The following is a 20574-nucleotide window of genomic DNA, read 5'->3' as shown; positions in this document are numbered from 1 at the left end:
ACTTTGTTCATGAAGTAGTAGCTGGCACAGGTTATGTACCTAGTAGGTGTCTGTGGAATACATGAATTCATTGGCACTGGTTAACATCACAGGCTATGGGCCAAAGTCCTTTGGTTGAATTCTTGCTCTGCTACTGGGACTTAGAGCAAGCTATGTAACTTTTCCGAACTTCAGTTTACTTACCATCAATGAAATGGGAATGGTAATAGTGGCTGCCTCATAGGTTTGTTGTGAGGACTAAATGACTCTGCATATATGCCTGGAATAGGTCAGCTGTGTGTAAATGTTGGTCGTTGTTACTACCCCATTGTATCAAGCCCTGTCCTGGTTCCTGACTGAGACCCAGACTCTCTGTCCTTGAGGAGCTCAGAGGCAAGTGCTGCAGGAGAATATGACATCAGGGAAGATACTGACCACAGTGAGTTGTGCTTACGGTGGAGGATTGTCCCAAGAGTGGACATTGCATGTAGAGTGAACAGCATGTGCAAAGGCATGGCGATGTGAAGGTGCCTGCCGTACTGTGAAGCTTGGGGAAGTCTAGTTCTAGAGTCAAGTCCGAGACAGGGAGGAGAGCGTATGTGTGGGCTCTGCATCCGCAAAGTGCGAGACAAGGAAAAGGCTGACAGGTATCCCAGGGCTTTGAACATTGCTGGTGCTCAGTAGACGTGGACTGAATGAAAGAATGAACCCATGCTGCAGGCACAAAAACCAAAGCCATACCACCAGTATGTGGCATTCCTTGTGCACATTTACACCTGTGAAGAATGTTATTGATGCTCTGGCCCCTCCTTCTCTGACATGAGAAACGGAAACCTGTGGTCAGAGCATAACTGCTGGGCTGAGACATGACAACTGTGTGGCCTGAACAGGTCACTGGCAACATAGGCTCATAACCAACGTGTATGGTCTACTGCCTGGCAGATTCACCCATGACCGGACCACGTCTCAGAGGAGCAAGGGGAGGATACTGTTTAGGTAACCTGGGAGTATTTCTCCTCTGCCTTCAGCCACCGGTCGAGCCGGTTAGAGTTAAATGACCTTCCTGGATGTGGTCATGGGTCTAACTTGTAAAGTGGTCCAGTGGGTCCTGGCTCTGTGTGATGTGCGCACAGCATCCAGCACTTGATTATGTGCTTTGACGGAGGATGCTGGTGGCCTCAGTCAGCCAAAAGCAGTAGAGAAGCAACACCCTTTCCAGCAGACGCTGCTGAGAAGGTAAGTGTGAATCATGTTTTATAAATCAGGGCTCTCCTGGAACCATCTGTGTTCTGCTCCTTCTAACAGCCGATTGTGCTATGAATATGAATGTCTCACTTTCTACTGCGTTTTGTTTTATAATCTGCAGCAAACCCTTTTCTGAATGATGCGTGATATAAGAGAACAGACATGTTCAGTAGCTCAATGTTTCAAGGACACTCGAGTCAACTGCCTCTCAAGCAGCTCCGGGTAGATCAAGTGCAGTCAGTGTGCTCAGTAAGCAGCGCTTCCTGCCTCGACTTCTGCACCCGCTCTAACTCAGTGCTTCTCAGACTCAGATGTCAGGGACTGGTCAATAAACAAGCAGATGAACTCAGTGAATTGTTACGAAGTGAGCACCCTTGTAACCACTACCCTGGCCAGGAATAGAGCTTTACCAGTCTCCCCAGCGTCCTCCAAGCTCCCCATTCCTGTCCCAGCCGCCTCCCTCCTTCCAACTTCTTGACCTTTACAGTAATGACTTCCTTGAGTTTCTTTTATTGTTTTATCACCCAAGTGTGCATCCCTACACACTATAGTTTCGTTTTACTGTTTTGTTTCTTTTTTAGACTTGATACATCTCTCTTAATCTAACGCGTTTCCTCTACCCCTTTCTTTTCTTTTCTTTACAGTTTATCTGTTGAGGAACCTGGGCAGTTTGACCTGTAGTTTTTCCACAGCCTGGATTTTGCTAGTTTCACCCTGGGGGTGCAGTTCAATGTGCTCCTTTACTCTCTGTACTTCCTGCAAATCAGCAGCTAGATCCAGAGACCCGATTTGCCTCAGGTTGGATCCCTCTGATGATGAGACTCTAGGCAGTGTGTGCTCATTTACCAGGAGGCACCTCATGACTGGTGTTCACTTTTATTGGTGTTGGCAGTCACTGATGCTCAACACCTACATCCGGTAAGTAATTCACTGGGGGTTGCAACATGGGGATATTCTAATCTATCATTTTGTTTTCATTTATTAGATGGAATAATTTTATAAGGAGATGCTGCCTCCTCATCTATTTGATTTCTCAGTAGAGTTTGTATAGGAAAGGCAGGATAAGTGCTTAATTCTTTCCTTTTATTTACTCAACTTTTAAGACAATTAATTGGACTGGTTCCCTGCTATCCTCAGAAGGTGGCTATTTAAAAAAATTACTATGAACTTATGAATAAACATATCTGATGGGTTTCATTTCATTGCAATTATTGTCTTTATTGTCCCGTCTTGGCTGTTGGGAGCCTCTTCAAGTTGGTTGGCTCCTGAGTTGTTTGACAAGACTCTGGTGGTTGCTTTCTGGCATTTCAAGATGTCCCAAGCTCCTCTTGTACATTTTCTGTCCTAAACTTGGAATCAGCTATTTCTCTAAGAAGCCCTGGGTTTCACGTGTGTTTTACCCATCCCCTATGTATAAAGGCAGCCCTACCACCTCCTGCTCTTCAGGCTCAATTATCTCTGCCAAGATGGTGACTCCTTTCTTGTCTGCTGGTCCTCAGACACATGGAATGCAAAGTGCCCTGGTGGCAGCTGGAGCCTATAGTTCAATGCACCGGGACCTAAAGAATGTAGTTCTGTGTCCCCTGGAAAGAGTGTGCTCCCTTTGGAGATCAGTGCTTCCAACCCCACAGAACCCAGAGCTGCAGAAACAGGAAGCACAGTGTCCCACAGTGGGCCCTTGGAAGTGATGGTAAGTGTGGCCACTCCTTCTTCTGCCCCTTGGTTCCTGGAACCATGTATTCTTCCTTAGGGGCGCAGTAGCACATGAAAGTCTCTGATTTAATGAATATACTGGATCCTGAAGGATGGCACCCCACCCTTGACGATTATTGCCTCAGGTTATTGAAGCTAGTGCTTCAGTTGTGCCTTTAGTAGGCCATGTCAGGGCTCTTTGAGGTTGGTAGCGTCTGGATGGTGCAATTAAAAAAAATCTATCTATCTATCTATCGGTCTGTCTCAATCACCAGTGGATCCTAACGTCACGGGCCCACTCCCTAACTTGCCTCACTGTGAAGTGGTGCGCTGGTTGAATGATATGCTGGATGTAATTCCATACCTGAGGATCAGGTACTCTCTAAGCTTCTGGATATTGGTGCTAGCTGAGGTTCTGTGGGCAGGAAAGGCCAACATTTTCAGAATAGATCTCTATCCTTGTGAGGATGAACTGCAGGCTCTCCCAGGATGGAAGGGGCCTGACATAGCTGATTTGCCACCAAGTGGCTGGTTGGTCTCCTCAAGGAATAATGCCATATCTGGGGCTCAGCTTTGGTCTCTTTCGCTGGCAGATTGGACACTCAGAGGCAGCAGTAGCTAGATTAGCTTTGGTACATGGGCGTCCGTGCTGGTGGGCCTATGCATAGCCTCCATATCTATCTTGTGACCAACTCCATTCATGTGCTTATTGTGCCAGTTCCAGGGTGGCCAGTGACAAAGTGGCTGAGTCATTTAATCTACTTAGTTCACTTCTCTTCTGTGGTGGATGCTGTCTGGTGGGTGGTGATGTGTGACATACTGGCTGTCTACTTCTAAGAGTCCAACCACACCCCTCTACCCCAAACCTTCTTGTTGCTAGTCTTCCAGACCCTTTCCTTCCAGTCCCCTGACTAGCCAGCTAGGCCACGGGCCACTGCCCAGGAATGTGTGTCCAGCCTCTTGTATACAGCTCTCCTTCCATAACCAGGGTCACAGTCTGCAGCTCACTGGGAAAATTTTCCCTTGCCTCCCACTGTCTTTCAAGGCAACTCCTGAATGTGACTGTCATGCAGCCACTGTCCTTTTTGGCTTCCACCCACATACCAAGCTGACCTACCAGCAAACCAAGGTTACCATTTCCATCTTACAATGATCTACTGCTGGCTGCACCTGACTTTATGACTTGGCCAGCTTGACAGAACCCAGTTCATAACCGGAAGTTCTTGATGTCTTTTCACTTGAGCTCATGGATAAGCATTTCATCTAAACCAGGGCCCAGGGCCAGGAGCTGCTTCTCAAAAGGTGTGTAATTCTCTGCTGTAGATGGCATGACTTTGATCCAGAATCCCAGGGGCCTACTTTGTGATTCTTTCCCTGGGGCTTGCAATGAGCTCTAGATTGCATCTTTACCCATCATTGACACTTCCAACACTATAGAGTCTGCTGGATCGTATGACCCAAATGACAGGCTATTTGCTTAGCAGCTTGGACTTGTTGTAGAGCCCTCTTCTGCTCCAGGCCCCACTCAAAGCTGGCACTTCCTGTGTCACCAGAGAAGAATTCCTAGTTGTGGAATGTGGGACCTCCAGAGACCAAAGAGGCCTTCCAGGTGCTGAGCTTCCTTCTTTGTGGCAGAGGATGAAAGAGGCATCAATCGGCCTTTTAATTTGAAGGGGATATTCTGGCACACCCACGACCACTGGACACCTAAAAACTTCAGTGAGGTAGCAGGTCCCTGAGTCTTCATAGGGTTTATTTACCCACCTACTGGAGCACGTGTCTTAAAGTCTCCAATAAACTAGCCACCTCTTGTTTTTCCCACTCAGTCACTATTTATTTATTCTTTAATAAATTCCTTAGGGACGACTCATAGGAATATTATTTCCAGAGTTCTTACATGTTTTACTTAAGGTCAGTTTTGCTAGATATTAAATCTTGGCTCACATTTTCTCTCCTTGGATATCTGAAATACATTATTCTGTCTCTGGCATGAGTTATTACTGTCAAAAAGTCCGGTGATCACTTTATTTCTTTTTAAAATCACATGCTTTTTTTTTTTTTTTTTTTTGGCTAAATGCTCAAAATGCTTTTTCTTTAAAGTTATGTAATTTTACTAAAATATAACTTGGTGTTGGTTGTCCTAGGTCAATAATCTCAGGTACATGGTATGCTCTTCCAAATGTGAGGGGCCTTGGGTGATTTTCCTTTCACTGTGAACAGAACACCCATCTTGGAGGAAATAAGTGCTCTGACCCAGGTCATGCTTTTTGTGGTTTGACTCCAACTTAAAGTTTTAGATACCATCTTGGCATCTTCTCTGCTGATGAGATACTCCCTTAGCTCCATCTGGGCCTGCTGCCACTCTGCACACTGAGAGAATGACCTTGTTCACAGGTGGTCCAGTAGGTCAGTCTTCTGGCCTGACCCTTAAAACACCAAGAGTATTTTCATTCATTTTTTCATTCATTTATCCAACAAATTTATGAGTCCCAGTTATGTGCCAGCCACTGTTCTAGGCACTTAAGCAATTGTGAGCAAATACTAACTATTAGAACTAATAAACGAAAGATTGTCAAGGTTTCAGAATACAAGATCAATATACAAAAATAAATTGTATTTCTCTATAGGAGCAATAAACAAGCTGAAGTTAAATTAATAAAACAATTTATAATAGTATCAAAAAAACAAAATACTTAGGAACCTATAACAAAAGTGTAACACCTATGTATACTCTGAAAACTACCAAACATCACTGAAGGAAATTAAAGGAGATGTAAATAAACAGATATGCATGTTCATGGATCAGAAGACAATACTGGTGAGACGGCAATACTCCCTAGATTGATCTAGAGTTGAATGCAATTCCTACCAAAATTCCATGTGACTTCACAGAAATTGATAAATTAATCCTGAAATTCATGTGGAAGTTCAAGGGACCCAGAATAGCCAAATCAAGCTTGAAAAATAAGAACAAAGTTGGAGGACTCACATTTCCTGATTTCAAAGCTTACTGCAAAGCTACAGTAATCAAGACAGTGTTGTACTGGCATAAGGATAGACATATAGATCACTGGAATAGAATTTAATTCAGAAATAAATTCTCACATTTACACTCAACTGGTTCTTTTAAAAAATATTTATTTATTTATTTATTTATTTATTTGGCTGTGCCAGGTTAGTTGCGTCATGCGGGATCTTCTTGTTGCGGCATGTGGGCTCTTAGTTGCGGCATGCATGTGGGATCTAGTTCCTTGACCAGGGATCAAATCTGGGCCCCCTGCACTAGGAGTGTGGAGTCTTAACCACTGGACCACCAGGGAAGTCCCCAGGCAATTGATTTTTGACAGGGTGCCAAAATAAGTCAGTGGGGAAAGAATAGTCGTTTTCAACAGATGTGCTGGGATGACTAGATATCCACATGCAAAAGAATAAAGTTCGACTCCTACCTAGTACCACATACAAAAATGAACTCAAAACGGGTTTCAGGGCAGGTAATGCTCATGTGTGGTTTCTTAGCTGGGCTGTTTCTTCTCTCCAAAGTTTTAATCAAGTAGGCATTGAGCATGAGTTCCATGTTGGTACCTTTGCTGGCTGTGATGAGAACAGAGATAAATCATGCCAGGCTCTCCCCCAGGCAGCCTCCCACACATGTCCATGTGCTGTCTTTGTCAAGGGCAAAGTCCATGGACACGGTGACAAGAATAGCGATGACCATGATGGTGATGATCGCTAACGTTATGGAGTACTAACTCTGAGCCAAGCACCATTCCGACCACTTTACAAGTATTTCTCATTTGATTCTTTTTTTTTTTAAAGTTAATTAATTAATTAATTATATTTTTGGCTGCGTTGGGTCTTTGTTGTTGCGCGCGGGCTTTCTCTGGCTGCAGCGAACGGGGGCTACTCTTCGTTGCGGTGCGTGGGATTCTCATTGCGATGGTTTCTCTTGTTGCGGAGCACAGGCTCTAGGCTCGCGGGCTTCAGTAGTTGCAGCACACAGGCTCAGTAGTTGTGGCTTGTGGGCTCTAGAGCGCAGCCTCAGTAGTTGTGGCGCCCGGGCTTAGTTGCTCTGCGGCATGTGGGATCTTCCCGGGCCAGTGCTACGAACCTGCGTCCCCTGCATTGGTAGGCGGATTCTTGACCACTGAACCACCAGGGAAGTCCCTCTCATTTGATTCTTACAAATATTATTATCCCTGTTTCACAGGTGAGGAAACTGAGGCACAAGGGAGGTGGACTAACTTGCCACACAGCTGATAAGTAGCAGAGCTTCTGAGAGAGGGGCTCTCAGGGAAGGCTTCCAGGGGAAGGGGCTGCACCTGTGCCAGGCCTGGGCTGATGACATTGATAGAGAGGAAAGGGGCAGGCGTCATGGTCAGCTGGGGCAAGGTCCTCACCTTGACTGCACTGACCACATGTCTCCTTGGAGTCCTGTTGCTGACCTGACCACACTGGGCTCAGCAGCCCCGTGGAACTCTGGGCCTGCCGTGGCCTCCACAACCCACACTGCCCTAATGAGCATCTCCTCAGCCTGGCACAGAGCAGGAGCTTGCGGGTAGTTGCTGGGGTCCTAAGACTTGACATTTACACTTGCTTATGGCCTGAACTCCTAACTTCCATGGCACTGCTCTTACTGAAAATAATTTAATTACGAAAGCAATACAGAGTCATTATAGAAAATGCACAGCCATTACACATGTAATGGAAAGACAAAATGGAAGAACTGGCTCTGGCTACTAATTCAAGCTGGAGGAGGTGACTATTTAAAGGGTTCTTGATGGTCTTTTGGATATGAAAGGTCAAGACATTCCTGCTGGAAAAAGCATGTTCCACAAGGAAGACCTCACACTCTGCATAAGAAAATGAAGGGCTTGAAGGATTTGGTGGTTCGGTGGAAGGTAAGGACCCAGAGTGGGGTCCTGGGCCAGAAGTGAGGGTATCCTGAAGGGACCCAGCCGCTCTGTGAGAGGCAGGGGTCAGAGAAGAAGAATGTCCGGTGAGAATCCCCCAGAAGCAGCGTCAGCCAGGACACACTGGAACAGAGATGCTCCCGCTGATTTTAAGTTGTCTACCACACCATGCAGAGCTGTAGTCCTTCAGCAGTGCGTCATGTAAGACATTCTTTGGAGAAATCAAGGAAAAAGGACAATGTTCCATGTTTGTGTTAACTAAGGATAGAGAGAAGGAAACAGCTGTAGAAAGTGGGATGCCAGGGAAACCGAGGGCGGCAGGAAGAGGAAATCAGAGTAAACATGAGAACTAGGCATCTGGAAATTTGCACCAGTGTTGGGGGAGAGCATTGGAATTTGCATATATATATATATATATATATATATATATATATATACTTGCTTACGTACATTTGCTATATACTTTCCTTAGTATATAAGATGAAGGTTTCAGCCATTTTTATTTAAATGTTAAAAGAAAGGGTGATCCTGCAAGGCTGGAAGACTGGGGGATACAGAGATGGCTTGGGCTACAAGATAAACAAATGGAGGAAAATAAAAATCCCACCACTCCCTACCACGTAAAGAGAGTAACTCTTTGTAAAGAGAGTAACTCCAAATATTTTGGTGTATATACCTTTAGACTTTTTTCTACACACTTATATCGTTCTGTATCTAATTTTAAAAGTTGATTTAATGTGCACATCATTTTGAGCTCTGCTTTTTTCCACTTAACATGGTATTAAGAGCATCCTTCCTTTTCAATAGATATTCATCTTGGCATCATTTCTAGGGGCTGTGTAATATCTTGTATGGGGATACCATAATTGACCCACCTGATCGCACTACCAAGGCTTAATGTTTTGATTTTAGCTGTGTTTTTATGAAAGTTAGACATGCTCATAGTTTGAAGAATCAAATAATTCTATAAAGCTTGCTATGAAAAATAGCAATCCCTTATACATTCTCCCTCTGCTCAGGAGCAGAAGCAATCACTTTCACGTCCTATTAAGCTAATTACTTTCGTATTTACTCCTGTGCCTCTAAAACAACTGCCTCGAATTGCTACTTGTTGATTTTTTATCTTAGGTATTATTTCTTCATTTCTTGCTATGGGAATTGAGGACTCATCTCACTTTCTTCCTATATTCCCGGGACACATCTCCCCATTCTCATGTCCTCCCGATAAAATGATATGGTAGTTTTGGCTAGATCAACATGTAAAGTTTACATTATTATGGTTATGTAAACACTGTTGACTGCTGCATGATGTAGTAAAATATGATGACTTGTCCTTTCCTCCACAAATTTTCTTTTCTCTGGAGTTGTCTTGTGTTGCAGGTTGGTGTTTCCAGAAAGCAAACTCTGAGATGGATCTTAGTGTGTAGGATGTTTCAGACAGCATTGAGGATTTGGGAGAGAAAGAAGTCAGACTGCCATGCAGGCCAAGCACAGCCCTGACCGATGCCCTGGGAGCTCTGGAGCCAGAGTGGAACTTTGGAATGGTCCCTTCAGTGCTTGTTTCCTTGCATTAATCACTAATTTAACCCCAGATCCTTGGCCAGTTGTCAGAAGCTCCTCTCAATGCATTAGTTTGTACCAGATAGTGCGTTCCTGTCTTCTTAAAGAAGTCTCTCCTGGACCCTTGGACCTGCTCCAGGCTGGACTGGTGGCTCCTGGGGCTGCTGTCATTCTGGGCTCTCATTTCACCATCACCCTGGGCTTCAGGGCATCACATTGTATAAAGGTTCTGGTCACTGTACTCCCCTGTATTGGATATTCTGTTTTCCTGTGTTCCATGCTGTCTTCCTTCTTAGTTTATTCTCTTGTTTTCGTGGAGCATATCTTCCAGTAACATCCATAGAAAGTAGAGTAATGGGCCATACATTTTTTTGAGATCTTACATATACGAAAATGTTGTTATTCTACCCTTACATATTCCTAGTTTGGAAAAAGATAGACTTCTAGCTTGGAAATACTTTTTCTCAATTTTAAATGCATTGCCTTATGCCTCCTAGCTTCCAGCATTGCTACTGAGAAGTCCAAAACCACTCTGATGTCTGACCTTTTGTATGAGACTTTTTTTTACCTTATGGAAGCTTGTGGGATCTTTTCTGTCTCTGATGATAAAATTTGCCTGCGTGTGTGCATGTATGTGTTTTCTTTTATCCATTGTAGGCACCTGAGGGGCCCTTTCAATTCATTTGGAAATTCATGGGCTTCATTCCCAGGAAATTTTCGTAAATTATTCCTTGGCTGTTTTCCTCTCCTTTTTCTGTTTTCTTTTCTGGAATGTCTATTATTGAGGCACTGTATGTTCTATACTTCATCTTACCACTCACTCATTTTTCCATCTTTTTGTTTTTATTTTTGGAAGATTTCCTCAGTTTTATTATCTATCACTTTTCTAGTAAGTTTTTAAAATGAAACCTGACATGTAAACAGCAAAGTGCACAACTCACAAGTATGCATTTAGCTCAGTGACTCATCAGAAACTGGAAACACTTGCATGACTCCAACCCAGGCCAAAAAATACATGATTATTATTACCTATTATTACCTCTCATGCCCCATTCATCACCACTCCCTTCCTCCCCCCAAATCATCAGGATCCTAACTTCTAACACCATAAATCAATTTTGTTGTTTTCAAGCTTTAGCGTGCATCAGAATCACCTGGAAGATTTGTTAAAACAGATTTCTGGCAATCACTTTCTGAGTTTCTGATTCAGTAGTTCTATGTTGGAGCCCAAGAATTTTCATTTTTAATAAGTTACCAGGTGCTGCCAATGCTGCTGAGAACTACTGGCCCATTCTTTAACTGAAAACAAATGGAATCATACCGTGTGTCCTCTTTGGTGTATGGTTTCTTTTTTTTTTTTTTAATTTTTTTTTCTTTTTTTTAATAAATTTATTTATTCATTTATTTATTTTTGGCTGTGTTGGGTCTTCGTTTCTGTGCAAGGGCTTTCTCTAGTTGTGGCAGGCGGGGGCCACTCTTCATCGCGGTGCGCAGGCCTCTCACTGTCGCGGCCTCTCTTGTTGCGGAGCACAGGCTCCAGACGCACAGAGCTCAGTATTTGTGGCTCACGGGCCCAGTTGCTCCGTGGCATGTGGGATCTTCCCAGACCAGGGCTCGAACCCGTGTCCCCTGCATTGGCAGGCAGACTCTCAACCACTGCGCCACCAGGGAAGCCCGTATGGTTTCTTTTGTTCAAAATTAACTTTGTGAGATTTATCCCTTTTTTAAAAAAAATGTAGCTGAAGTTCATTCCTTTTAACTACTGAATAGTATGACTGTACCGTATAGTATGAAGTTATTTATCCATTTTGCTGTTGATGGTCATTTGGGCTACTACCAGTGTTGGGTTATTGTGAATAATGGTGCTAAGAACATTCCTTTAGAGTATTTCGGTGAAAATGTGCATACATTTCTGCTGGGTATATACATGTAGGAGAGGAATTGCTGGTAGGCAGCATGTGTCAAGTTCTTTTCCAAAACAGCTGTAGCAATTTTTACTCCCAACAGCAGGTTGTGAGTGCTCTCCTTGCTCTGCATCCTACACAATACTTGATATCGTCAATCTTTTTATTTTTAGCCATTCTAGTAGGAATGCAGTGTTCTCTCATTGTGGTTTTAATTTGCATTTCCATGATGACTGATGATATTGATTACTTTTCCATAAGCATATTGGCTATTTGGCTATTCTTTTGGATGAAGTACCCATTCAAGTTTATTCCTCATGTTTCCATTGATTTATCTATCTTTTTCTTATTGACTTGTGATGGTTCTTTATATATTCTGGATATGACTATTGGTAATACATATTGCAATAATTTCTTCCATTCTGTGGTTTACCTTTACTCTGTTAATGGTGAATTTTGATAAATATAAATTTTTGAGTTTTGTGTGTGTGTGGTGAGAGCACCTGAAATCTATTTTAAAGTAAATTTCCAGTATATAATACAATATTATTAACGATAATCATCACACTGTACATTAGATCTCTGGGCTTATTCATCCTACATAACTGTAACTTTGTACTCTTTGACCAACATCTCCCCATCTCTCCCACTTCCCTACCCTTGGTAACCACCATTCTACTCTCTGCTTCTATGTATTCAACCTTTTTAGATTCCACATGTAAGTGAGATCATGCAGTATTTTTCTTTCATTCCTGGTTTATTTCATTTAGTGTAATATCTTCCAGGTTCACCAGTGTTAATCACAAATAGCAGGATCTCCTTGTTTCTTAAGGCTGAATAAAATTATATTCATATATTGGGGCTTCCCTGGTGGCACAGTGGTTAAGAATCCGCCTGCCAATGCAGGGGACATGGGTTCGGGTTCGAGCCCTGGTCTGGGAAGATCCCACATGCCACGGAGCAACTAAGCCCGTGCGCCACAACTACGGAGCCTGTGCTCTAGAGGCCACGAGCCACAACTACTGAGGCCGCATGCCTAGAGCCCGTGCTCTGCAACAAGAGAAACCACAGCAATGAGAAGCCCGCGCACCACAAGGAAGAACAGCCCCTGCTCACTGCAACTAGAGAAAGCCTGCACACAGCAATGAAGACCCAATGCAGTCAAAAATAAAATAAATTTATTTAAAAAATTATATTCATATATATATGCACACACACACACACACACACACACACACACAAGACACAGAGCAAGCCGACAAAGAAACGGATATAGGAATGGATGAAGAACAAGCAATAGCAAAGAAACCTACAGCTGAAAAAGATAAATTGTAAATTATACTCTCACTATTTGGATCCTGTGTGGAGAGGGAATGTGAAATTTAAGTTACTTCTTTTGGGAGAGACTTGCCTTTGTACCAATGACAATGGCCAAGAGGATGGAATGTGCTAATTTATCTAAAACAATGAGGGCTCACTCCTGGAGATGGAATTGGGGTTGGTTTTCCAAAGCACACAGGTAGCTTAGGGGAGAGGTGGTTACCTGAATGAAATGAATGAATGAAAATCTATGCATTGTTAGCAGGAGATAGTGGGTGACGGACGCTTGAGAGGCAACAAAACATGTCTACTACATTCTCCAATGAGCACAATGAGTTTAAGCCTTGACTACTCTTGGAGTCTCTGCAGCACAAATAGGTGTTGGCAGGGAAATTAATTCCCAATTTCATGGGAACTAAATAACTCTCTCTGTGATGGATTTGTTTGTTTGGTAGTCAGTGCTGACTTCCACGTCCTTCTAGAATGCCTTTCTGCACTGCGTAAGCTAACAAGCTAAAAAACTCCAGCATAAACAGCATTTCCAGGTTCTCTTGCAGCTAGGGTCCTGGATGTGACTTACATCCTGCCAGTGAAATGTATTCATGTGAGATTTGAAAAGTAGGAACAAGGCAGAAGCTATCTTCCAACTGCTTCTGGTTTTGTCTGTTTGGTTCATGAACAAGGCTTTGGAGATAAGCCTAACAAACAATTTCCAGGTATTGAGAAGCAGTTGCTGTGATGGCAGCCTCCTCCACTTGATTCTTAAGAGTTTAAGTAACTTGTTCAAGGTTATGTAGATAATTAAACAACAGAGTTCAAGCTCAGGTGTCTGAATTCACAGCTATTTGGAGAGTTCTCGAGGTTTGCCCCAGTTGAGCAGAAGTAGTGGCGGGTTAGGTCTGGGAATTGTTCCTGAAGGCCCAGCTTAGGGCTCACCCCTTCACTGCTTCAAAACATTTTGTTAAGTGCTTAGTTCTTTCTGTTATATACTTTCAGAGCCATTTCAGTTTCCTGCACTGAAAACTTCTCACTAACATAATAGTAGGGAAACACCCTTCTGGGATCTGGACAGAGCTAGCTTATCTCCCCAAATCCCAGGTTTCCTAATTATAATCACACCATGGGTATGGATCAATAGCCAAGTTTCTCCCAACAAGCAGGGGCAAGTACCTGTGCTTTGGCACAGCTGTAGAAGAGCCTGAATAGAGGAAGTCAGGAAATAGGGCACCAGCCGGGCTTGGCTTCCATGGGTCCTGCCTCCACCAGGTGTGTGGGGAATGAGAATCTCTTTTACTATGTGCCCATTTTTACTATGTGCCAGATCCTGTGCTCTGTACTTCACAAACATCATCACATCCACGACTCAACCCTGCAAAGCGGGTATGATTACCCTCAGTTTACATATGGGGAAACTGAGACTCCGAGAGATTAACGTGACCTGACCAATATGCTCAGAGTTAATATTCAAGTCTGCCTACACACTCAGCATATATACATTTACATTTTAAAAATTCTTCTCCTAATTATAAAAGTAATATATGTTCATTGTAGAAGCTTTGTCATCATCCCTTTAGTGTCATGGTAGCAGGATGGAAGCAAGGGCTACTTTTTCTACAAATGAATTTACATAATTGTAAAGTCTCTGCTGCTTCTATTACATATGCTGCCCAGTTTTTGATATAGGATATATGAACTCTATTTTCTTTCTTTTTCTCTTTCTTTTCTTTTTAATTGAACACTGGCATGAACAATATTTCAGAAATAAATAATTGACACACTGACTTGTGTGGACACATTAATAAATGAAAGGGCATAGCTAGTTACCTGCAGTAAAATTGCAAAATGGATAATTGAAAGGAATAACAGGTCACATCTTAACTTATAATCTTATTAATAGGCTATATGAGCTAATTTAAAAGGATTACAGCATCTCTGCATCAGTAATCTTATATGATCATTTTAACGACTTACCAAAGTGTGTGTATTTGCATGTGTGTGTGTTTTGGTTGCCCATTCTCTTCCCACAGGCTTTAGGCAATACTTAAAAATGTGGCTACAAGAATTTAGAAGATGTTATCTGTTGCCTGTTTAGCCTAAATTGGTCCAGGATGATAACTCACTGTAATCAGGTCTCAACATTTTGTAGGCAGCAGGAGAAATTCACTTACACTCTGTGGCTGAAAATGAACTATGAACAAACCTCATACTGAAAATTTCCATGATTTTCTTTTTTTTTTTTTGCAGTACGCGGGCCTCTCACTGTTGTGGCCTCTCCCGTTGCGGAGCACAGGCTCCGGACGCGCAGGCTCAGCGGCCATGGCTCACGGGCCCAGCCGCTCTGCGGCATGTGGGATCTTCCCGGACCGAGGCATGAACCCGTGTCTCCTGCATCGGCAGGCGGACTCTCAACCACTGCGCCACCAGGGAAGCCCCCATGATATTCAAAAATGTTTGGGATCTAGACTTCATTCAATTTTAAGGTACTTTGGTGGTCATGACAATAAAAACCACCTCTACTCCAGTCCTCCTCGTCTTCCTCCGCCTCCTCCTCGTTCTATGGCAATATAGTTAAATGGTTCAACCACTAAAAAGTATAAAGGCATAATCACTGAAACCTCCCTCCCATCCTTGACCTCCATCTACCCAGCCATCTTCCTAATTTCTTATATATCTTTCTAGAAATTCTTTATGTATATAGAAGAAAATACAAATTCTTGTGTTTTTCTTTTTTACACAAAATGTAGCAGAACATACATATTGTTCTGTACTTTTTTTTTCATTTAAAAGTATATCTTGGAGAGCTTTTCATATTAGAACATATAGAGTTTCCTCCTTCCTTTTTATAGCTATGTAATATTCTATTTTATGGATGTCATATAATTTATATTTCTGCCTGGGGTTTTTCACCATTTTAGTTGCTTCTAATCTTTTGCTGCTACAAACAATGCTGTGATGAATAGCTTTGTGCATATGTCATTTTGCACATGTGAGAGTCAACATATATTAAATATGTTTATTTATTTAATTTAAATAGATGTTTTAAGACTGCTTTTTGTAGAACTTATGTCAATATACACTCCCACCACTAATGTTTGAAATGCCTGTTTCCCTAGACTTGCCATGAAAATGTTATCAAACTTTGGATTTTTTGTTTCATATGTTTAAGATTAATTTATATTTCTTTTAATTCGTGTCCTTTCCCCATTTTCTATTGGGTAACTGGTCTTTACTTATTTATATCTAGAGGCTCTTTACATATGAAAGAGATTACTCCTTTGTAATCTAATATGAAAACATTTCTCCCAATTTATTATTTATTTATTCTTTGACTTTACTTATAATGTTTCTTAAACACTAAAGTATTCTCTTTTGTATGGTTGAACTTATTAATCTTTTATGGCTTCTGGATTTGGGGTGACAGAAAGACTTTCCTTACTACAAGATGAAAGGTATTTTCTCATTTTTCTTTTAGAACTCTTGAGGGTTTTTAAAAAGTTAAAAAAATTTTTTTGGTCATGCAGCTTGCTGGAGGGATCTCGGTTCCCCAACCAGGGACTGAACCCAGGCCATGGCAGTGAAAGCCTGGAATTCTAACCACTAGGCTGCCAGGGAACTCCCTGAAAGTTAAATTTTTTATTCATTTGAAGTTAACTTAGTGAGGCATGAGGAATGGATTCAACTTCATTGTTGTCTAAGTGGCTACCCATTTGTTCCAATACCGTTTATTTAGTGGTCCATATTTTTTCCAATGACTTGAGATGTCAGCTTTATTATATTGTATCTATGTATGATTTTGTGACTATTTCTGGATATTATATTCAACTCCATTAGCCTATCTGTCTGCATTACACTGTTCTGATTACTGAGGCTTCATAATATCTTTTAATATATGTAGCGCTGATCTACCTCCCCTGCCATTGCTCTTCTTTTTCACACTTTGTATCACTATTCTTGCTCCTTTCTTTGTCTATGTAAATTTAGAATCAATTTATCTAATTAAAAAAAGGTGTATTGGGGGATTTCCCTGGTGGTCGAGTGGCTAAGATTCCATGCTCCCACTGCAGGGGGCCCGGGTTCGATCCCTGGTCAGGGAACTAGATCCCACATGCCACAACTAGGAGTTTGCATGCCTCAACTAAAAATCCCACGCGCGACAACGAAGATCCTGTGTGCCACAACTAAGACCTGGCACAGCCAAATAAATAAATAAATATTTTTTTAAAACTTATTGGATCACATTAAAATTTTGAATTAAGTTATGGAGAACTGACATTTTTATGATGTTACATATTTCTGTCCAAGAGCATGTTATATTTCTACTTGTTCAAGTTTTCTCTTGGATAGTGTTTTCCTGTGAAATTATCTGGTCCTGCTGCTTTTTTAAAGAGGTAGGGTAGGGCTTCCCTGGTGGCGCAGGGCTTCCCCGTGTCCCCTGCATCCGCCTACCGATGCAGGGGACACGGGTTCGTGCCCCGGTCCGGGAAGATCCCACATGCCGCGGAGCGGCTGGGCCTGTGAGCCATGGCCGCTGAGCCTGCGCATCCGGAGCCTGTGCTCCGCAACGGGAGAGGCCGCAACAGTGAGAGGCCCGCGTACCGCAAAAAAAAGAAAAAAAAAAATAAAGAGGTAGGGTAGCTCTTTGACAACCTTCTCTATTTTTTCCGTACAAATTGTTCTCCATCATTTCTCTCTCTTCTGAAGCCGGTTTTGTGTGCAAGGTTCTTCTGCTATTTAGAAATCTTGGATTTTCTTCTTGTAAGTTACCTTTATAATTAAAACCTTCTATGACGTCTTTCATCCTCCATTTCTTTAGATAGTATCTATGGCTTCCCTACTATGAAAATAGTAAAACTAGCTCATATCCTAATACAGGGCCCAGACTGGCAGCTGAGGCAGTGGCAGCAGCAAGAAGAGAGGAGGGTCTCTGCATGGGGGCACAACTGAGACCCGTGGTGGCCCCTCCATCCACAGAGCATGTTCCTGTGGTGTCTGCACAACTGCTTTGGCCTGAGCACTGGGACAGAAATTGCCAACACTCAGGCAGTAAACTTTGTCAGTAAATTATTACAAAGGCAAGCAAACACATGCACGTGGCAATCAAGCATAGTAGGGAGTTATTAGAATTCTTTGAGGAGTTTAGAGTCTCTGGTTTTTAAAACTGCTGCAACATTGTGAGGCAAATGTCCACAGGCTTAGAAATAGAAACCAAATATAAAAATCATTCCATTAGATGAAAAAGAACACTATTTACATATGAAGCTTCAGCTTAACCAATTATTAATAAGGAAGACAATTTTAAAATTAATTTTTCCTGGTAATTGAAGATACAGCAGTGAATACTTGAATACATAAACAAGTGTTTTGAATTATACACAAATCATGAAGCCACTTTCGGTTTCTTATATGACCTTCACAAATTACAGGAAATGTCAGGGAAAACATTGAAATGCCATTGTATAAATTTATATTTAAAATTAAATTCAGACTTACCCCAAACTGATTTGTATGAAGAGTTAAATCTTCTAAGAAGAAAATTTCTGCAAGAATCATCAGCTCTAGATGTACTAAAATTTATGTTTCAAAGTAATTTATCAAAAAATTTTCCCCTTGTGTTACAGCCTATAAAATACTTTTAACAGATCCAGTAATAGTTTCACCAGCAGAAAGATCCTTCTCATAACTAAAAGTTATCAAAAATTATTTGTGACCTTTCATTTGCCAAGGATGACTGATGTCCCTTCAGTTATATTGATTGAAAATGAAGATCCCAAAAGTATAAATTCAATGACCTAATAAATGAGTTTTCAGAAAAGTGACCGAGAAAAAAATCTGATGATCAATCAAGATATCACATTAATAAAGTATTATTGTTTATTGCATTCTATAAAATTATACTAAAATGTTATTTTTGTACTTTGTAAGTTTGTTGTTACTCATATATCACTATTACCCCTATAAAATAGTTTTAAAGGAAAAAACTATTTTTGGTACCTTTAATGAAACTTTTCCCTTGCTTTTTTTTTTTTTTTTTTTTTTTGCAGTACGCTGGCCTCTCACTGTTGTGGCCTCTCCTGTTGCAGAGCACAGGCTCCGGACACGCAGGCCCAGCGGCCATGACTCACGGGCCCAGCCGCTTTGCGGCATGTGGGATCTTCCAGAACTGGGGCACAAACCCGTATCCCCTGCATCGGTAGGTGGACTCTCAACCACTGCGCCACCAGGGAAGCCCCTTCCCTTGCTTTTTGAATAAGGAGCCTTGCATTTTAATTTTGCACTGGGCTCTGCAAATTAAGAGCTGGTCCTGCCCATGAGGTTGGCCTATGTTACAGATAATGCAGGCCAGGGAGCACCAAATGTTTTTAAACAAGAATTATCATATTTATATTTTGAGAGAGGTACTGAGGATGAATACTAATTAAGTCTCTTTTCTGCTGGACTGTAAGCTCTTTGAGGCAGGCTTTGCCTCTCACTCATCTTTGTATCTCCCATAGTGCCTAGCACAATACCTGGCATACATATGGGCCACAAGGAGCAGTGGTTAAGAAGGAGGATCTGATGCCAGACATCTCGGCACTAAGTCCTGGTCTGTCCCCTCCTAGCAAGTTACTTAACCTCTCTTCACTTCAGTTTCTATATCTGTAAAATATGGATAATGATGATATCTACTTCATAGAGTTTCTATGAGGATTAAATGAGTTAATGCATATGAAGTACTTAGAATAATGCCTGACATTTAGTATTCATTCAAATATTAACTATTATCATTTTAAGGAAAAATTTATTGGAAGCATTTTTAATCCTCTGTAAGCAAAAAGGAGTGTTGGTGCAGTTTTCAGAACCATTGAAGAAACAGAGTCCTGGCATTTACACCAAGATAGCATCAACTCTGTGAATAAACAGTTATTTGTTACTTAGGCTCCTGAGAGGATTCAACCCCTTAACTCTCTTTTTCCCACCTCACTCAGAGGATCACCTGCTACCCAGCTAAAGTTTCCTAATGGAGGCTTATCTGGAGCTGAATAGGAATATTTTTTTGGCTGTAAATAACAGAAAACTTAATTCAGAAAACCTCAATGAGCCACCACTTAACATCCATTAAGATGGCTATTGTTTAAAACAAAACAAAACAGTAAGTTTTGGTGAGGATGTGCAGAAACTGGAATCCTTGTGCATTGCTGGTGGGAATGTAAAATGGTGTAGCTGCTGTGGTCATTAGTACTGCAGTTCCTCAAAAAATTAAAAATAGAAATACCATATGATCCAGCAATTCCACTTCTGGATATACACTAAAAAGAATTGAAAGCAGAGACACAGATAGATGTTTGTATACCCACACTCACAGCTGTATTATTCAAAATGTCCGAAAAGCAGAAGCAACCCAAGTGTCCATTGACAGACGAATGGATAAGCAAAGTGTGGTATACACATACAGTGGCATATATTCAGCCTTAAATGAGGAAGGAAATTCCAACACATACTGCAATATGGATGAACCCTGAAGAATTTATGGTACGTGAAGTAAGGCAGTCATAAATAGTGTATGATTCTATTCATATAAGGTACTTAGAGTAGTCAAATTCATAGAAACAAAAAGTAGAATGGTGGTTGCCAGGGGCTGGGGCGGGGTGAGAGAATGAACAATTATTGTGTCAGTTTTGCAAGATGAAAAAAGATCTGGGTATAGATGGCAGTGTTGATTGCACAACAACGTAAATGTACTCAATGCCATTAAAGCGTATACTTTAAAATGGTTCAAATGGTAAATTTTATGTTTTATATATATATATTACTACACTTTTTAAAATAAAAATATTTTTACAAAACCAATTCAAATGTTAAGGAAGTGTACTGGCACATATACCTGGAGGTCCCGAGGTGGGGCGTGGCTCAGGTGGGACTTCAATATTCCTCTTGGTTTACCCTCTTTGGGTTGGTATCAAGATGGCTGCCACAGCGTCTCGTTC

The sequence above is a fragment of the Leucopleurus acutus genome (genome assembly GCF_964270905.1).
Source record: "Leucopleurus acutus genome assembly, chromosome: 8".
Taxonomy (NCBI): domain Eukaryota; kingdom Metazoa; phylum Chordata; class Mammalia; order Artiodactyla; family Delphinidae; genus Leucopleurus; species Leucopleurus acutus.
Note: the sequence above shows the minus strand (reverse complement) of the source record.